The following is a 21,524-nucleotide window of genomic DNA, read 5'->3' on the forward strand; positions in this document are numbered from 1 at the left end:
CTGTCTGCTAGGAATGAATGTCTGCTGTGTGTGTGGTTTTTTTTTCTTCTTTTTTTCTTACAGGGTGTGAGTGACAGGTTGGCAGCTCAGGTGAATTTCTGACCTAATCTGTGTGCAGGTGGGTGATCAACAGGGAGAAAGGAATCGCTTTGTCATTGCACGTGCTTCTTGTTTAACAAATCACTCCTCTATTCTCGACCTTTTTTGGAGGTTGGGGGGGACGGGGTGGGGGGGATGGGGTGATGCACAACTGAAGGTGCAGCCAAGGTATGGTGATTAGAGATGGTTTTGTTGGCCTGCGGGAATGATCATGGTATTGATAACATTTCAAACAAAGTCATAATCAAAGGGTTTCCTGTTGGAGTTGTAATCTTTTCTGAAATGAGGCTTTGTTAGCTCAGTATCATTTGGTTGACCAGGAATTATTTGGTGGTGGGCTAATGGGGGCTGCTTCTGATTGGTGCGAGGCCAGGGATCGTATAGGGGGCTCCAGGTGGTGTGGCCCGGGGCTCTGATATGCTGCTCCTTTTTAATCCCAGATGACATTGCAAAATCCCCAAACCCTGTGCCCCTGTATAAGACTGTATAGGAGTAGAGACCAGATGATTTGTTTAAAGAGCTCATATCATGTATCAAACCAAAGGAATAAGGAGCTCCACTGTTGTATGTTAAGCCCGGGACCATAGATTATGTTGAATATGAAAGATAAGATTTCTGTCTGGATTTCTGTCTGGTTTGACTGATTCTGGGTGTGTTATGGTGACTAGAATACACGTTTGATTTTGTTAAATAATTTTGATCCATTAGTTTCTGCGTTAGTTACAAATATTTAAAAACCCTAATTTTCAGCTTCTTCTGTAATATCTCATGTTCAACAGTTGTTTCACTTTTAAAAGCTATGATAAAAATCTGCCATAATCAACAAATACCACTCTAATCACAGTTTTCTTTCTCTGTAATGTTAAATAAGTAGCCTAAATTTTAAGCTTAACATGAATACCACATTGTTTTTATGTGTGCCAAGAGTCCCAGAATACCTTGGCTGTCAGTGTGGTGGAGAACAATGGTCCCCCAGTGCTCCTGTCCAGAAATAGTCTATAGCTCACTGATGGAGAACATATTTCCCAATAGCAGGTGTCTGAGGCAGTCAGTGCCTGATCCTCAGCAGGACTGTAAATGAAAGGGCCAGCTCGTGCAGGTGCGGGAGCACCTCTTTGGCCCTCTCCGGTTTCTCCTTGATGAAGAAACTTCTGTTGAAGAATGAACAAGAGGAATATTGACATTAAATCATGTGTATTACTACTCAGAATCAAATCTTTAAGTATATATCAACAAATGTGTATACATCAGACTTAAAAATGCCACTGATAGCTTTCCAATATAACTGACTGACAGCTTTTTATTAAAATGTGTGTTCTTGTTTTACTTTACTTAAGATTGGTCCTCTTCCTCTATCAGACCAAGAGTAGAAACAACACGACTCTAAATTCTTTTGTGTATTTAAAAGAGTGCTATACTAAAGTGAAAAAAGCTTAAGTTTATGGAATATGTATATACCTTAATGTAAGTCAGTTTGAAATATCTTTGTTTCAATTTAAAAATCAGCTGGACTCCAACTGAAGACATTCAAGACCATGAAAGCAGAGAGAGTTTTTAGCGGTAAGTACAATAATCAGTTGCATTGCAGGGATAATGAGCTCTCAGATGTGTCATAGATTTGCCTGAGAAATTAAGCCAATTTGTGGAAATGGTGGCCTGGGGTTGGGGGAATACAGAGTGGCTTGTAAAGATGAGTGATATCTGGCACAGCATGAAGAGAATGAGAGGTGTGCTGCCTGGTGCTTAGCTCAAATGAAAGCTCTGATTAGTGGAGCAAAGATCAAAATGACAGAGCGGTAGAGGCTTCAGCTGGGCCTTTGTTATTGATAAGTCTGTCATCTCTGCTGATATTGGAGCAGTAATGGCAGCCGATGATTAGGCCACTCCTGAGCTATTAACTACATTTCTTATCCTTTTACTGGGGCCCAAGAGAGCCTGTTTGAAAGACAAAGGGGTCCTTTATGAAGCCGGCTTCTTAAACGGCATCCACCTGACCTAAAAGGCACAACTGTTACTGTCTTTCTGCGCGGCCAAAGGAGTCGGGGACGAGATACATGTCAGAGGTTGCAGTGTGCTGCTGTTTGAAATGAAGGGGTTATGAGTGAGTAAGCTGCTGAAAGATGGGTGCAGCGAAATTACAGAAAATTGGCTGTTTTGTCAACATTTCATCAGAAGATTTACAGAAAGCTGACCCTGACCCTTTTTCTCCCCCTCTTTCATGAGGCTAAGGAGATTGAGAGGGGCGAAATTGACTGACAAACAAATCTCTTCTTTATTTCTTTCTCGCTTTCTCTTTCCCTCTGTCGGCAGGATATTCAGTATGATCTCCTTTTAATGATCCTAAGTGGCTGAAATTACATATCCTCGACACATATTGTTGAGGTAGTTTCAGTCTAAATGCAGGGGCACACTATGGGCATAAAGAGTACTCATCACAATGCTTCAGCTCTCCAATTAAAATAAAATATGGCAATCAATCTGTACAATTATACAACAGAGTACATAGATCCTGCAATTTCAGTATTCAACTGTGTATAAACTTCCAGTAAAGTCTTATGGCAAGAAGATGAGATGGGTTTTATATGTAAGTTGACTTGTTGGTTTGCAGATCAGTAATTCCCAGCCAGGGATACTGGAACTCCGAGGGGGCGTTCTTCAACAGGTGCAAAGGATGTGAAAACTGTGGAGAAGCACTACTAATATGAGGAGAAGAAAGAAATCAATTCAATTTGATTGAACATATTTTTTCAAGTGAACAGAGAGGTGTATCAGTAAGCTAATGTGGTGGATAAAATGTTAGAAGCTCAGCAAGAATTGTCTGTTCAAATACTGAGTAAAAAAATGAAGATGGAAATCAGACCATCAAAAGTCGACATTTAAAAGTAGTTTTCATTCAAATAGAAACATATGGACTGATTCTGGCTCTTAGCTTCTATTAGCTTTGAGCTAATAGAAATGGCTAAAAGATCAGAGTAGTATTTGAGGGATAAATAGATAATTTAAAATAGGCTAATTGACAGTTAATGAAAACAGGTAAAAGTGATGCATACCAGTTCAGAATAAATAGCTTGAAATGTAAAATGTTCCAAATTTGGGCACAAAAGTTGCAATACAACAGATCAAATAATGAATAAATGCTTAAAAACTGTTAGCCTGGAGTAGGCCAAAACGTAACAAGGTTCAAACAGTTAGCTCAAAGAAATTTACATTATACATTTAGAAAGCTTCAAAGAACTAAATAACAATAAATAATAATTGGAAGGTTATAATAGAGAGCTTTTATAAAGGCTAACAAATGATGGTGTTAGCTTTAAGTAAACAAGCAATAATTAGCCTAAAAGCTGGAATGAATGGTTGGCCTAAAGAGTCTCCAGTTTGTCGCAGTGTAAAATGCAAGTTTCATGTGAGAACAGTCATGAAGTACAAAGCAGTTTCAACATAACTGTTTAAAACCACTTGAGACAGATACATTTTGAAACATGAGAGCTTTTTGTCACTAAAGGGGCTGCTTGAGGTCATTCGACAGGGATTTAGAGTCCATGAAAAATTCTTAGAGCCAAGATTGCATACAAGCTTGTTGTGTGCTGCATTTCCATCTTCAGCTCGGTGCTTTGTCTCTGACCTCGGCTCGGTCCGCTCTCTGCCTTTGGTATCCCCCTACAAAGGCCAACAGGAATCCTAGGCTTGTTGATTTAGCCCCCAGTGGCCGGAGGCAAAGCATCTTTCATTAACGTCTAAAACCTCAGGAATGAGATACTGGCCTCACGATAAGATCTGGTAATGCAGTAACATGGAATTATGGAAGAAGAAAATTGCCATTTTGTATATAAGCACCTGTGATCTCCTATGAAAGCCCCCTGTTCCCCCGGGTTGGGTCAGTCCCAGGAGAGAAGAGGGTCTTGGAACCCAATCCATTGTGCAGGAGAGAGGAGAGATTTTCAGGCTGAGGGCCTGGAGCAATGGAAGGTGCTGCTGTCTGTGGAAGGTCAGCTTAGGGATACCAAGACAGTGATCCTGTGTGCCTGCCGGAGTAAATCTTCTCCTCCCCACAGGAGAAATGATCCCCCTGTTCGTTTTTCTGTTTGTGGTCAGCAAATGCTTTAAGGTCAACACAAAGCATTTATGAGACACTCCAGAGGTATTGTCACAGTACTTTATCAGTTTACCAGTAAGCGTGGACAAATCACAAAGCTGCACTGAGAATATGGGAATTGTTTTTTCCTTTATCACTCTTTGAAAAGTGTGTCAGCCTCGCCACTTCTCAGAGATGTGTTTTTTTGTCTGAGCCTCAGTGGAGAGAACATGTCACGAACGATAGATTTATGTGGCATTCTGACATTTCAAGGTGTTGGATACTTTTTTTTTCTCGAACGCTGAGGTCACAGCAAAGTCGTTCAAAGAGCCTGGAAAGAATGTAGGTGTTATGCTTGCAGTAAAAGCCTAAAAACGAAAAAGGAAAAAAAAGGAAAAAAAAAGAAAAGAAAGAAAGAAATCTTCTTCAGCCAATCAGTAGACTGAATCATCAAGTCTGTGAAATGGCCATTGTAGAAATGTTCACATGGCACTTACAGTGATGAAGTTCCCAATATATTCAGTGTTGGCATGTACAGGTCATTCCAACATCCATGTATTAAACATTTTTAAGAAGCTAAGCCAAGAATTTCTTCATTTTGTTCAGTCCAGTAGGGATTTTACAGAGAAATGTTTATCTGATTTTCCCACACTTTCTTTATACGTTAACTTGGTTGTCAACTCATTTCTATTGCTTCCAATGAGCGTTCAGGGTAAAACGGATCAAGTGGAAAGAAAAGGCTGGAAGCAAGAAAAAGAGAAAAGTCTTATTGTGGCAGAACTGATGTGTTTTTGTCTCCTCTGGATAGTTTCTTCATCACCTCTTTAAATTTTAAAGCATTTGGCACGCAGCCTGTGGCAGGTTCCTCTTGAGGAAGCAGCAAAGCAATGAGGGTCAATGGCACCATAAATCTTGGACGGTCCACTTTGGAATCAGACATGGACACTTGAGATATGCATATTTAATCAAATGTTCATGTTGGTGTGAGTTGCATGTCCAAGTCAAATGCAGCCTATATAAAGGGAGCTGTTGCTGGATGCTAACAAGTAAGCACAGGGAACTGGTATTGCAGAGGGGTCTTTAATATGTTTCCCAATGATGCAAAATGGATAGCATGCATTAAATGACACACAAGTTCTGCCTTTGGGTTTTTTAGGGCCTGAGGGGGGATAGACCTGGCAGCCATGTTTTTGCACCTCATTTTGGAGCTGTGCAGTAAGTGACATCACTCTGGCCTAAATGTAAGAACGAGCCTCACACTCAGAAAGATGAGCTTTCCTTTGACCTTTGACGACCACTAGATCACAGCTCCAGATGAGAGTTCCTTATGCCCTCATGTGCTATATTGAACATTTATAAAACATATTTATCCCCCACCCCCCATCCCACAGGACCAACACAAAAAGGGATACATTGCTGTCAAAAAAATAACAACCATTTTAAGTGATTTCTTTATAACCTGGATTACAAGTGTGGCTGACTAACCCTAATATTTGTATGTGGGAAAACATCACTTTTCCAATGACTTCATAAAATCACAGCTTTTCTTTAGCAAAATAAAAAAAAATCTTTCAGATATGATGCATTAACACGCATTGTCTAGTTGCTGATGAAATAAAAACAATTCTTTTTACCAGAGCGTTAAATTAAATTGCAGTTAAGTCAAAAGAAAAAAAACAACAACTCTCCAACATATATATTAATGTAAATAGTTTCTGGCAATAGACAGGGTTATAAGTTCAAGACAATATTTGGAGGCTGAGAGACTGACAGTAATTCAATTAGACAGGAATCCTCACCCGTTCGGAGGGTCAGAGTTATCCATGTTAATCAGTGGAGACCGGAGACATATAAGCTGCTGGTTTCCTGCTGCTGCTTCTCCGTCTAACTGTGAGCTGTGACAGGGCAGTGCATTTTATATTAACACTTGTGACAAAACACACTCACCTTTAAATATCACGCGAATAACAATTAGCAAATAATATCAGAAACCTATAAATGGTAATGATTAAGTTCATTGGCAGTAGAGTAATTATTATTAATGACTGAATTAAAGATGTATATTCAGGGAAAGTAAATCATACATGTGCAACTTCCATTATAACAGTGATACTTGCATTACAAAAAAAGCCATTGCAATGACACAAGTAAAAATTGTTTCATCTGCTATAACATCTCAAATGTCTGTCTATTAAAGAAGCCTGTTAGTTGACTTTAAGTGCATACATTTCTTAAACATTTTGCTCATTTATATATTGTCTTCTTCGAATATGGACATTACATGGAAGGAGATACACTTTACTGTGTATTAAAAAGAGGAAATGACCATGTTACAGATAAACATGAGGTAGCTTTAATTTATTTTCTATCATTATTATTAAAGACATTTTTTTCAGTTAAAAATGTCAAAACCATGTTTGGCCTTGTGGTAGTTTGCACACTCTAATGTGTGCAGGCTGTGGTCCTCCTGGCGGGTGGCCTGGGTTTGAGTCCGACCTGTGGCTCCTATCCTGCATGTCGTTCCCCACTCTCTCTCTCTCTCTCTCTCTCTCTCTCTCTCTCTCTCTCTCTCCCTGATTTCTGATTCTGTCTACTGTCTTCTCTACAGTCAAGGCAAACACAAAAATGTCAAAACCAAAACATTTCTAAGCGATCATTAAAGGATATATTCACCTATTTTTCTGGCTTAAATTTTGGCCAAAATGTATCCCTGAAATACTTATAGGTTGCAGTGATAATTCCTCCTGTCGATGGCCATTCAGCAGCTCTATCTAATCATCACTGCACTGAAGTCACAACAAATAAATATATATAAGCTATATGACTGACTAAATGTACTTTATAAATCATCACATGAAACCACAATCAAAAATGCATTACACATTTGTGATAATGTTATTTTCACACATTTGAGTACAGTATAACATAGTTTGCAACATGCAACTTATGATGTATGATAATGTCCAGTATGGCGCAGCGTAATGCCAATAAATCAATAAATCCTGTTTTTGTCTGCAGTGACAAACAGTTTGAATTTCAGTTTTTGTCTCACAAAATCTGGTGCCATGTTTACAACATTCACAAGTAACATTGATTATGTGTATAGGCATCCAGTCATTGGTAATCTCTCACGAAACACCCATTCAAACCTAAAATTAGGAGCGATTATTTTGTGGTTTTATGCCACATGTACCCAATACTATTAACTGGAATTGAGACGATTATCTGAATACTTCTGGAGAGAAAGTGACACTGATAATACAAAGATTGTATTTCAGCTGGTATTCTGAACAGTCCAGTTTGGTCCCAGACTAAGCTGCGACCCTCCGAATGCCTGTCTAAGAATGCGCCTGTCGTCCGGACACTTTGCACCCTGGGAGATGTCTGCAGAAAGCAATTACTTCAACCAGGATGCTGTCTGCCCAGCTTGAAGCAAATGATCTATTTTCTCAAGAAGAAAAAAACCCAAACAACAGTAAAATAAAAATTCAATGTGAAACTGTTTGGATAACAGTATTTTCTTATTGATATTCATTCACACAAAACATATTGCAGGAACACAGCATGAAGAGTCCACTAACTCCTTCAATCAGTTGTGTACCTGCAGCCTTAAATTCAGGAACAGGTGGATGCTCTTAAAAATTGAATAAGTGAACACAAACCCACAGAGAGAGGGAAAGAGCCAGAGCTGTCATCCTGACTTTCAGATGAAGTGGGGGATTAGGATGGAGGTGAAAGCATGAATGAGGACCATGGTGACAGCAGATGAAGGGAGATAGCGCAAACTCTTGTGGAATTCACAAGATGAGTGGTGTTCGGGGAGGAGGAGGGAGGTGAGGGTTGCTATGAGAGAGCCGGGGCGCTCTCTGAAGTATTTTTTGTTAATGTAAATTTCATCACAAAATGTCAATAGTAATGATTGAGTAAGTTCTGGTGCGGGGAAAATTACATTTCTGAAAAGATCTGAAAGGTTAAATATGCTTTTCAGATGACAAAGTCCTCCAGGGAGCAGAACAGATCGCTGACAATCTCTCTCTGTTTTGAACTCTTATGAAATCATGGAGCGTGTGTGTGTGTGTATATATGTGTGTGAATGTGTGTACTGTATGTGTGTGTGTGTGTGTGTGTGTGTGTGTGTGTGTGTGTGTCTGTGGCCACTAAACCAGCACGTCACAAGTCACACCACTGACAGCACTGATAATATTTCCAAAGATGATGTCTTACAAATTACAGTTTGTGCATAGAGGATCCCTATGTGTGTGTGTGTGTGTGTGTGTGTGTGTGTGTGTGTGTAGGTGTAGGTGTGTGCGTGTAATGTCTTTTCTGGTGGTATGGCTATGCAGGAATGTGTTTTCGGTGTTCCTCCTCCTGCTGAGGTCGAGCTGCGGTGGTCTTGCGGCACCAACCATTCGTCCTTCCACAGACACGCTGACTAGCCCCGTCCAGGCTCAGGTATCTCCACTAACCTCCCCTTTGTCCCGCTTCAAAATAGGCTCTTTTGTCTGCTGTTTTCTGCAGGTCATTGTGAGGAGCGATTCTTAGTGTCAGCTTTAATTCACACTGTAACCCAAGCTGGCCCAGCGATGCCTCCCGACTATCCATGCAGCCTGCTTGGCATTCAGTTGCTCCTTGGAGAGCTGAGGTTGCATTATTCTCTCTACCACCCCTCTCCCCCCAAAGTAACTGCACCCGAGGGACAATTTGCAAACTTTGCTGCTTAAATATTTAAATAGCCCTTTAATTGACATCTGTCAGACCTCACCCATAGCTCTACCTGAATGCTGCTCTGTGAACATAAAAGAAAATGTTGCTGCTGCGGTGTCTTATAGTTTTTTAGAGATTCAATTATTGCGATCTCAGTTATTGTTTGAGGAACATAGATTGTATATCTGAAGCAAGAGTTCATCACTGCTCTGTTTCTTTGTTCTTTTAATGCAATGGTTTTACTGTATATGGTATCATCCAACAGAAAAGAAGGGTTCAAATGGAGTGAATGTAAAGTATAGCTTTGCAGCTTGTACTGCCAGTGTTTTCATAAACTCTGACCTGAGGATGAACTGACGTCAAATAAAAAAGTGCTTAAAGTAAAAAAGCCTCACTGCAAGTTACAAAAACACAACCATATGATGGGAATTGTCAAGTGTCTAATGTCAAATCAAGTTGCACTGAAGGAAATGCACCAAAAAAAGTCAACATCACTGGTATTTTTCTCTCTTGGAGCTTAACCTAAGATCCCAGCTGGGGAGCTGCAGCCCCCTGGGCTCTGTCTGCCTGTCTACCCTTGAAGAGCAGAAGAAACAACAGGAGAAAAGAGAAAAGAGGCTCATGTTAAAACAGCAAACATCATAACCTGATATCAACACTCAGCGGGGGTTCGCTTCACTTCTGCAGTCTCTGTTTTTCTCTCCCAGGAGGGTGCAATGTATAAGAGCTTCCTCAAACTATCTCCACGGCTAAAAATAAATCAGACGTACAGTACAGCTGGTGTCAAAAGTTGAAAAAGAAATCCTGTGAAAATGTTGTCATAATACTGCTTTAAGCAGGAAAGATAACCAGCTGTATTTCTACCCAACATTTTTAAGGTGTAAAAATCTGATTGTGTATAAATAGAAATGTGTACTAGTACTGTGAAATGCAATACATTAAACATACCGTACACATTGTAATTTGAAAACACTTCACTTCATTCACACATATGACTTTTTCTAGTTTGCCTCTTTTTCTTGTGTTCTTAGTTTTTATTTGTATTTTTGTAAGCCTTCATTTATTTTCTTTTTCACTGATCTTAAAGCACATTGTGTTGCTGTGTGTACTCTAAACAAATACATTTGACTCTCCTCAACATTTATTAGTGTTTAAGAATATTTCCCATTTTCTGTCATCAAATCCAACAAATCAAACTGAAAGACCAAAACTAATAGTGACATCATTTGTTTCCCAGTTGTGGCATTAAGCCTGAAGTCCTTTGGTAATTAAAATATGATCACATACGGGCCAAAGTAATCAAGATTAGTTACATTTGTACAAAAATCTCAATAGCTAATCCAAACTTCAATTAAACCCCTTGGCGATGTAGAGTTTAGTGACCTGAAGCCACACAGGAGTTGAGGCTGCAAATATTGGAATAATTGTTTGCTTCATTAATACAAATGTATGTCAGAAGGAGCACATTTAATGACTTGGTCCAAATAAAAGTGCGTATCTCCACTGAAATGCAGAAACATGTCGCCTAGTGGAATATTTTGGCCGATTGCTCTCGCTTTAATATTTGGACAACAACCAAGTCTAAGACACTGTTGTATATGTTATATTAAGCTCTGACAATACAAACAAGTAAACTGGATTCTGGCATTTTATGACGTCTTTGAGTTATGACAGAATGGATAAAGAGGAGAGCTTTTAAACACAGCAGCTGAGCAAAGATGGCAGATTTAGATATAAATCAGATTCCAATGAATGACCAAAGAATGGTAGAGCTTCTCTCTTACAAGTCAGCAACAAGTCTTTCAAATGGGATTGCTGTCTTTAGGAATTGAGCGGAGGTTTGTGGGAGCCCGTCTCGGCCCAGTTCCCCTCCCCAGCTCACATTCTCTGGATGAACCCGTGTCCTGGGGCCAGTTGGGCGGCACAGTCTCATGTCTCAAGTCCTCACAGTTCACTGGGCCCTTTAAAGTGAGCACACCCACCGGGGGCCCTGAGGACTACAAAAACTACAAACACTGAGCTGGCTCCTATCTGAGACACAGATGCACACTTGCATGCACACATGCACACACACACACACACACACACCAACTGTTAATGGCCCATTTATCTCTGATACAATGGAGAGACAATAGCAAAGACAAAGATATTAGCTGCATCACTTGTTAGTTAAACAGGTTGTTATCCCTATCTCTTGAAGTCAGAGTTTAATATGGGCCATAGTCATCTATTTTTTCATTGTGGATTTTTTTTTTTTAGAGACAAGATACAGATCCTGAGATGGTTATGGGAGGGAAATGTCAGAGAGAGGATCAGCTTTCAGACATGGCACACTCCGATGAACATACGAACAGAGATCAAAGTGAGCTCTTTGCCTACCGCAGTGCATCCCCAACAGATCCGACAAAGTGCCCCCATTGTGTGACCCTGACCCATTACTGATAATGGATCGCCTCCAGAACCGCCCCCTCTGAGTCCAAACTGGTCTTGCACATGGAGCTGTGGTCTGCGCTCTGTGCAGATCTCTGGCATCTTGATGAACACACATGATATGACATGTCAACTTTCATGTAGTTTGACAGCCTCAAACAAACTGTGAGGGTATTCTTTCACGTCAGCGTCTCCCTTCAAGAGTGTGACTGCCACGTGTTATTTTAATTCTTTACATGTATTATGCCTTCAAGATGAATTTTCTTACAGCTCTTTTTTATTGTAGTGTGTGAAACTTCAAAGGTAAAGACAGATTGCCAAGTGTTGGACAGTTTCTTGCAGTTGTTTGACATTTCTGCTGAAGCAGCAATGCTCAGGATTTAGTTTCCATCTGAGTTTTTTCTTTAACTTGCAAGAAAATCTCAACACATCTGTGCCTGCTCAGTACTTAATTTAATTTAGTTACTTCCACAGCAAAAAAGTAGTCTCACAGTATTGTTTCATCTAACTAGTCCTGGTTGCACCTGGATACATAATGGCCTTAGAACCTATGGTACTTATTGACTATATCCACTCAGTGGCCATCTCATCTGGGGGCACCCTCAGGGTGTCTTACAAATCATTGTAATTTCACAGCTTTTTGATTGATCAGCAAATAAAAAGAAATGATCATGAACATCATGATGAACTTACCACTATATTTCAAGGATAAACAGCATAGGCTTCTAGTATATGATAGCAAATAACTTTACTCGGACTAATAGCTAATGTTAGCAATCAATCACTCTCTATTTGCTAGGAAGTTGCTAAAAAGCTCATTTTTAGTGTTAAACAGTGCTTGGTGTTAATTCTGAGCCAAAGTACACTAGGAATATGCTAGGAGTATGGCTATAGCATATGTTTATGTATAATTTACTTTCTACCTGATATATTGGAAAGTTGCTTAAAGCTAATAAAATCTTTTTAATAGTAACAATAGAGAAATGTATCATTTCCAAGCAATGCAAGTGTGTTTGAAGTTGCTTATTAATCGAAAAACAGTAAATGTCAGGTAAAAATAACTGAAAACATGGAACGTAGCAGCTCAACATTAAACCAGCATTAGAGCTTCCAAGCTAAGCATGACTTCCAAGGCAATGGACGACTATGAATAATATAGGTACATACAATGTCTACATGTTACTGTACAACAAAATGTAAGTTGTGTGTTCAGGTGTCTATTCTAACTGCAAATATGTGCACACACCCAGAAAATCCACACTTAAATATTTGGGCACATACATTGTGCTTGTCTTCTACCCCATCCTTAGCCTCAAGCATGTTCTATGTCCCTCCCTCTCCTATAATTACTTTAGTGATCAAGGTTAGCGCAGTAGTAAAGCACACTAACCCTTTAACCTTCTGTGAACTCTCCCATTAGTCCACCTTGGAAGCTGATGCAGGGTGTCAAACCCTGTCGCCCACAACAAGCCTCTGAATTAGTCCTGGCATGAATCTAGGAGACAGGTCTAAAGGGCTGCCGATGCCTCCATGTGAATTAGACGCTGCAGCAGAGACGGCAGGAGCATGAGGGGGTCAAAAATGCAGCGTTATCAAACAGTTCACCACCCGTCCCCTCCTCCGACCCCCTGCCTTGGCTTACAGAAACAGGACAGACTCCCACCACGCACCCTGCCATTCTGCCAGCCCTGAGGGCTCCTCCAGACAGCTCAGGAATTCGGGATAGAGATCCGACAAGGTCTACAGCTGGGATGAGAATTTCTACTATCCTCAGTTTTGCAGTCTTATTGTCTGGCTGAGGCATCCCAGTGTTCCCTGTCTGGCCCCGCCGTTCTCCCTGCTCAATGTTTTGATATTGTTTTTTGAATGGCCCTATTGTTTTTTTTTCAAGGGCAAGGGTCAGGTGGGTTGTGACATCTGAGTTTAACGGGAAATGAATTTCAAACAGTGGTGATAATAAAGGTGAAAATTTAAACTGCGGTTGACTGTGAGAGAAAAAACAACATGGAAGGTGAAAAGCTTTGCTTTAAGCATGCTAATAAAAAAAAAATGAAATTACGGTGACAATTATTTAAAATAACTTTTACAGTGACATCATATAGTTCCTGATAATAATAAAATATTATTATTCATAAATATGTGATTAATTTTTATACATGGTAAACATGCACATTTTTAATGTTTGTAACAGCCATCTTGTCATCAAAAATTAAAAACTGAATCGCAAACATGTCCTGTCCACAACTGAAGTGGAGGCAGGATGTAATGTTTTTACACCCTGATCATGCTGTGTTGGCTGCAGTGCACAGATTATTTTCCAGGGGGCACTATTGAACTGAAAAAGAGACATTGGTAAAGCCACAAAGAACCACGATAGATGTGTGGAGCCTGAACTCGATGAAGCTTAAGGGAACAAAATTAAAATGGTACATGTATATATATATATATATATATATATATATATATATATATATATATAGAGAGAGAGAGAGAGAGAGAGAGAGAGAGAGAGAGGGGTAAATATCAAAGAAATGGTCACTTGACCGAAAAAACTGTTATGAAAGAAAGAGCTGTCTTTCTTTTATACCACACCATAACATTTCTAAGTAAAATCTGGGGAGTGATGGTATAAACTTGGGAAGACTGATCAGATAAATCTTTATTAATTCACAAGTGTAACAACTTCACAACTGTAAGTGATGCAAAAATTGTGCTGTCAAGCTTGATAAGACAATAACGTGTTTGACAAGCATGACAAAATGTACGAATTTTTGGAACTATTAAAAGTATTTTGGCATTTCGCTTCCTTCTCTCATAAGGTTAATAGAACAGGACAGGGGCAGTTATTGGAGATGTTATCAATAAATGGCAACTATGTTTCATTATACACGCAGAAATGACAAAAAGGCACTCTGAAATGCTAATTGACTTATAGAGGACGTTTGGAATTCAGGGGACATGTGGAAAAAACACTGAAATGGGTCATAGGGAGATAAAAATTTGCACAAATTATTGTCACTGCAGGATCTGAAGATCAGCTCTGTGACAGAACAAAGGGAGCCTTCACAGCTGAGGCCATAGTGTTACCGTCACATTGACTTTAGTCTGAATGATGGACAGATCAGATGCACTGGGCAGATATTAGGAGTGGGAGTAGGGTATGACTGGGATGCAGATGAGGCTTGTCAGAGGAGGAGGGAGGAGGAGGGGGCGACAGGGTGAGAGGGGGGAAGTGTGTGTGTGTGTGTGTGTGTGTGTGTGTGGGGGGGGGGGGGGGGGGGGGGGGGGGGGGGTTCATATCCACGGAGACTGGGCGAGCAGCAGTATGCAGGTGGTGGCTGGCTGGTGCTCCTCAGCTGGGCCCGCCGCCAGCTTGGCCCCTGGGTGCCCCGCTTTGAATTCAGGCCTTTGTGCTGCCCTGAGGAGGTCAGACAAATTCACGTCTCATCATACACTGAGATAGAAGTGATACAGGGTAATGACTCAGCTGCAATTTCAACCTGGTCGTCTCTGCTACAAGAAATATTCATCAAAACAGCTTATCTCATGTGGAGCGATCAGCTAATATTGATCCTTTTTATTGAAGGACATTTTAGATGGACTTATTTGCATAATTTTAAAACGTATTGTGCTCTAAATGCAATGCAATTTTCTGACCATTGTACTTTAAGGAAGATATACTTTCAATGATAAGAGAGGGTGGTTACTCATGATCATTAATTTTTGTATAAAAAAGCGCTTTCAGAACAAATTAGGAGTTTCCATGCAATGTCCAGACTGAACAGACGAGTGATTTATTTTGCCTCTTTTATTGTAAGTACTGGATATTTTATGTAACACAGATGTTGTGGGTTTGTGAATAAATGGGAGATGTGATGTCGAAAGAAATTTACGCCATTTGAATCAATCAAAGCTTGCCTGCAATGTCTACTGAAAAGATGTTTGACTATTTTAACTATTGTTATGAGATATTTAAATGTTATAGACAGTGTGTTTATGTGATACTCGATGTTATACAGTACATTTCAAACATTTGAATAAATTCTCTGCTTTTCTGCCTAAACCAATGAGCTGAATGTTATATTAAACCAAACTAGTAAAAAATAAATTTAGCATGCTGATGCTGCTGTATGCTAGAAACACTGTTCAATGAATAGCATTGCTATTTTAGTAACATACTCTACTATACTGTCTGTACGCATGCTAATCTGTCCGTTTTCTTCTCCGTCTGAATGAATTACTAACATCCTTATCATGAACAAAGTTGCTCTGTAACACATACAGGCATACATTCTGTACACAGACACACACACAGACGTGCATACACACACACACACACACACACACAGACACAGTATTTCTTGTCTTTTGGAGGAATCAGTGCGTCAGTGGCCTGGGTGGTGGCCTGCTTAGACCCAGTCAGACGAGTGGACAGGCTCTAATGAGAAGCAGGAGCAGTAAGGTGGGAGTGGGACTGGCTCTAGGGAAGGGTCACGTAGGGTTAACTATCAAAGATGAGTGCAAACCTATCCCTGTGGAAAAGACTCTGAAGAAAACATCACCCTGCACATGCTAAGCTCCCCAAACTGGGAATTTCTACGCTTAATTAATCCAAGACACAACCCCCCCAGTACAAAACATTTTGACTTGACTCCACAGAGGAGCCAATCCTAACACACTTTAATGTCATGGTCACTAAGGAAGTACTCAGACTTTTTCAAGAGGTTTTTTTTTTAATCAAAGTTGAATATGCCAAACACAGTTTAGTTTTAGAGTTTTAAATGATTGAGTAAGAAGCTGTTTATATTTGTTTCTTACTGTATCATTTGTAGTTACATTAAAAAAAGCGCAAAAATAACTCAAACATTTTTGTGTATTCAGATATTTACTGAAAGAATATCTGGAAGAGAGTTAAAAGTATACATGGTTAACCACTGAAAAAATAACAAGTACATTTGTTATTGGAGTTGGAAAGATTTGTGTGGGCACATTGAGAAACACCCAGAAAATGTTGGAAGCCACATTATGATAGACATGAATTTAAACCCAAAGGAAAATAAAGACAGATGTGGAAGTTTAGAATTAAGCCTGACAGGAACAGTGGCAGCAATGAAGTTGTCTAGACAGTTAATTTTTACAATGAAAAACGGCCTACTGTACATTAATTCAGTGATTAAAACCTAGTTCGCTTCAGTTTATCAAATCTACTCCACGAGAATTATTTAGCGCTGATTTGCTGTCATTTAAGTCAAAAAGAAAAATCACTTTTAATGATCTTATTCATAATTCCACTGTTGGCTCGAGCTGTCAGCAGCTGTCAACAGACGGCTGAATGTTTCTTTACCAAACTCAAATGTGTATGAGCTACTGTGTAAATCTTTATCCTCAAACATGTTCAACATACATATTTAAACTTAGTGCATGTAAAACAGACCAGCAAACCATGAGAAGATCATTAGCATGTAAACGTTTTTGCAGATTCAGATTTTTTTGTTACATAGGTGAACAAATACAGCTGTCGACATAATATGAGGATACTAGAGCTGCATTTCAAAGGAATATGAGGAAATAAAGTTAGCAAATGATGTCGCACATTCTCCCTGCACACAAACACACACACACACATCCTCATGCTTAATTTGCAATTGATCCTATCTCCCCTTTTCAACTCTTGCTGCAGCCTTCACAATGAGAACCTTTCGTCACAGTAACACATTAGTTTCCCTCCACTTGTCCAGACAAGGATTTCACTAGTAATGGCCCTGTAATGGCCTTCAGGTCCTTGGGCATCAGCTGTAAAGGCTATATTATTGAACACTCACAGCTCAACTGACAATTTGTGTACATCTGTACATATTGCAAGGCGGGAACTGGAGTCATCCTCTCAATCAGGTAAATTGACCGCAAGAATGAAGCAGATAAAAGAGAAAGCAAAAAGCCTCGTACGTGTCACAGGGCCAGAATCAGTTCATCAGACAGGACTCACAAACATGTCGGCTTTCGGTTGCAGATGCCTCGGAGCAGGCAAAGCTTTCTGTTCAGACATGTAGGTTTTTTTTTTTTTTTTCATCTCCTTTCATATCAAAGACAAAAAACAAAATATCTCTTTTGGTGTTTTAGAAGACAGAGAAGGAAGGTGTCATATAATTTGCCATCTTTTATAAAAAAAAAAAAACATCCATACAGCGTTGATAAGTGCTGACAGTTTACAACATACTTACTGAGCTAGACATGTAAGTTTTTTATCAACATGTCTGCCTGAGAATGCTTTATTGTTTTAGACCAGAGCTCCTCCTGCTGAGATCATTTTCTGTTTTAGATTGTTTTCAGCTGAAGTCGTGCTGAAATTCAAGCCCCAAGACATCACATATTAATCCAGTCTGATCACTGTGATGCCATTTGCTGGAGGATCTTTGTGGTAAACACTAAAGATGGCTGGCACCTGTCTCTGCAGATACAGCACAACAGCGGCACCCCTGTGTACTTTGCATATTTATGTTTTAATTGTGTTACAACCCGCATGGTCTATTAATGTTGTTCTGTTCCAATTGCTGGAGTGACACAAATATGCCATGTTCCCCGTCAGCTCTGCTGTTTAACTGTCTGCTCAGGCAGAAAACAAACAATAGGCTTGAGAAAGTGCAGGGATTGTCCTCTGTTCTGCAGAAGTCAGATATAAATGAAAACTTTCAATTGCTTTTGCTTTGTGTCATCTGTATTTTATTTTATTTTATTTTTTTTAAGTTGTGTGACTGTATCAAGTTAAAATACGAAGTGGTAATATGATTTTAAAAAACTCAGGTTTTTTTGTCCTTTGTTGTATATTAACCACTAAAAAGTTTGATATACTTTATTAATGCCCAAAGGGAAATTCAGGTTTTTCACACACTTATTTTAGTGACATGCTTCTCACACGTCACACATGAACCAGCGACCCAAGTCCCCACGGACTCAGCTACTGCTGCCCTGTATGCTATTGTACATATATTATTTAATTTAAATGATCATCTACGCACACTCTATTATGTAAATACTCTAAAAGATAACTACCACATCTTTACTCCTTCATCCTTTTGCACTACTCACCACTGCACTATTATCTTATTTAGTCTTGCACATATTAGTTAATTTTAGGTTAATTGTTATTATTTAATGTTTACATTGAACGGAGAGAGCACGGTCCACCAAAGTTAAATTCCTTGTGTATTAAACATACCTGGCCAATAAAGCTGATTCTGATTAGCATGCTAATTAGTAGCACACTGGCTGTTTAAGCCCTTTTCAGGCTTTAGCCTTTTCTAGCAGGGGAGCTGTAACTAAGGTCAGCCACCGTCACGTCCTTTTACATTCACTCTGAATTTGTGATGGTGTCTTATTGGTGTCCCGGTCTTTGAATTCCTCCACATATAGATGCATAGTCAAACATGCACGCACCACAGCGCTGCGCTGCCTCACCGTCTCACCATGCTCACGCTCAGGATATATTGGCATTGTTAATTCCATAGCATGTGTGGTGAATGTAAAGAGTACTCAATTTTAACAAAGCATTAAAATACTTTGTGCTTAACACTACACTATTACTGTAGAGCAAAGTGTGACATTTCAGATTCTTTGTAAATAATTGCAACTAAAATATGGTGTCTACTTTCTTCTCTCATCCATCCTGTTCATGTTGATATGTGTATGGTTGACATAAGACTTGTTGGGGGAAATTTCATCCATTCATTCTCTCAAACATGTATCTCTGTTTTTCAGGGGTGTGTCATAAGATAGATGATACATGCAAGCACTTTGAACCTCACCTCAAGTTGTCAGACTACACTGTTGGCCACAATGATACATTTTTGAGAACAGTTAATATTTACTTTTGCTTAATGACATTGCTCCACCTCCCTTACATGACACTGATGTGGTTTATGCCTCATCCCAGACACTTTCAACAAAAACTGTGGACCAAGAGGACAGAATACAATGTTCCCAAGGCAAGTTGAGAAGAAATGTCAAGAAGAGACATGCACCTTCAAAGGGCAAGCCACAGGCGAGGGTTTGTGGGTGCTGGGTAGGTTTCTGCTGTGTGCAATGGCAGCTCTCTGTCAGGGCTTGCTGCCTCTTCCTGAGCCTGTAGTTCTAAGACACCCGCAGAAGGAAATCAGGCCAATCTGTCAATCTGAGGTTTGACACCACTGCTGCACGGCTGCTAATCCTCTCTTTGTGCTGGCTTTTATTATGAAATCATTTTATCATTATGTACAGAAGGATCAACAACTTAAGGCAATAGATTGGCATTTTGAAAATATATGTTTTTCACTATATTAAAGAGTCAGGTGAGAAGATTGATTTCTGTACTTTCTGTCCATTGCTTATAACTACTGCAAGCAAACTACTAAGTTAGTTTAGCACAAAGTCAGAAAGTGAAGTGCTCTAACAGCAGATTAAATCTTTATTGTGAACATTAAAACTGCAATATGTCTTTTTTTATGAAGGTCTTGAACATTTAGATGAGACATGTAGTATTCATTAATTTTACAACTTGCAGCTAAAGTAAGCTAATTCTTTGTCTGTATTAGCCCCTCCACTCCTCAGGCTAAGGTAAGCTTACTCCTGGTAGATGACCGTGAATCCTTGTGCAAAATTGGAAGACAGGCATTAGCCTTCCACTCTATATGCAAAGGAAAGTCAAATCCTGTGCGACTTGTGTTTGTGTTTTAGCTACTAGACAAGAGTACCATCTAGGTAGGAAAGTAAACAAATGAATCCTATCACGTGAAACTATTACTTTAAAACTCACTTGCAATCATAGCTGACAGGATGTCTCACATAAAACAAACACTATTGCCTGCTTTTAAAATGGAGGCCTATGTAATACAGAAAGCTACAGTATTGGCTAAATCATAAAATTGGCAAAGTAAAATACTTCATAACAGAGTTGTACTTATACTCTTTCAGAACTCAGTGGTTCGTGTTCAACGCCATGGAGTTGTTCAAGTCTGTCTTGTCAGCAGAGGAAGTCAACAGAAAGCTTTCATTGAGTCGGGCAACGCCAGTCTGATGACATGTATGAAGGCGGAGGTGAGGAACATGTGAACTCAGATACCGCTGTACCAACCTCAGGAGTCGAGCCAGTCAGTCAGTGCCAAGAGGAAGCCTGAGAACGAGGACTCTCAGTTTCAGAAGTCTATTCAGACGCTGCGCCGTGCAAGTCTTACTGCACCAAGCAGGAGCTCTGAGAAACCTGAGCCCGGTTCAGAGCCACACATGCTGATATGCACAGCAGAGAGGAGTGCACTGGCCAGACCGAGGGGCAGGGCTGCGGCTGGGATTAGGCAAGATATTACTCCTTTCAAAAAACACCACAGTACATGGCTGTGTTCTGCTCTGGTGGCACCACTTAGCTGACTGACTGCAGTGTAATCAATATTTACTCATAACGGCCACGCTGGGAGGTCGTGACCTTTTTCTGTTCGTGACTGGTAGTAATCTTGAGTTAGAGCTCACAGATACTGATCTATTGGAGAGGTAAAAAAAAAATCACTGAACGATTAGAACAACGTGTTCAATGATGATCCCACAGGACAGCATTGTAAAACAAATATCCAATACTGTTAAATAAGTTATAGCATACTCGGTTAAATTCAAGATCAGTGAAAACCTGTTAACATTTTCAAAATCTTCAACACTATTTATCTGTTTAAACCATGAGCGTGTTTCTCTACTTGTGACAACTTCTTAAAGGTCACGCTGTCTTTATTACACCCAACATTTCATCTCTAAATCCATCTTCATTAAACACGGAGGAGGACAATGGCCTTCCTTGCACTTTCAACACTTAACCTCGCCAGGCACAACAATATTGTAAAAGTGCAAATCTCTCTCCAAAATGGCCCCACAGTTAATAATTAAGCCATGACATTTGGAAGAGACACCAAAAAATCTATATGGTGAAATGTACTAACCTTTTGAAAAAGCTAGCGAGAGGAGGCTGTTCATCTGTGGTTTATTTGGGCACTGTTGTAGTCCTGATAATAAAAGTGTCAAAAACACAGCAAAAGGCTGAATGGCGAACAAAGGCTGATTGTGTGCTATTAACTGGAGGAGAGCATGAGGCTAATCAATTCCCTGCAAATCAAAGCACTGTTTGACGACTTTATCTCTGGGGGGGACTGGGCAGAAAGACAACACTGACAAATGATATTCATATGTAACTTTATGGATTGTAATG

At 39.8% G+C, this 21,524-nt stretch overlaps 1 protein-coding gene across 1 annotated transcript in view; it reads right to left on the minus strand.

Moving 5' to 3' along the window:
• Positions 1–21,524, minus strand: part of LOC306822240 (multivesicular body subunit 12B-like) — a 123,021-nt gene that overhangs the window by 979 nt on the left and 100,518 nt on the right. The gene's annotated exons all lie outside the window — the stretch shown is intronic.

This window comes from Symphodus melops (assembly GCF_947650265.1).
Source record: "Symphodus melops genome assembly, chromosome: 1".
NCBI lineage: Eukaryota > Metazoa > Chordata > Actinopteri > Labriformes > Labridae > Symphodus > Symphodus melops.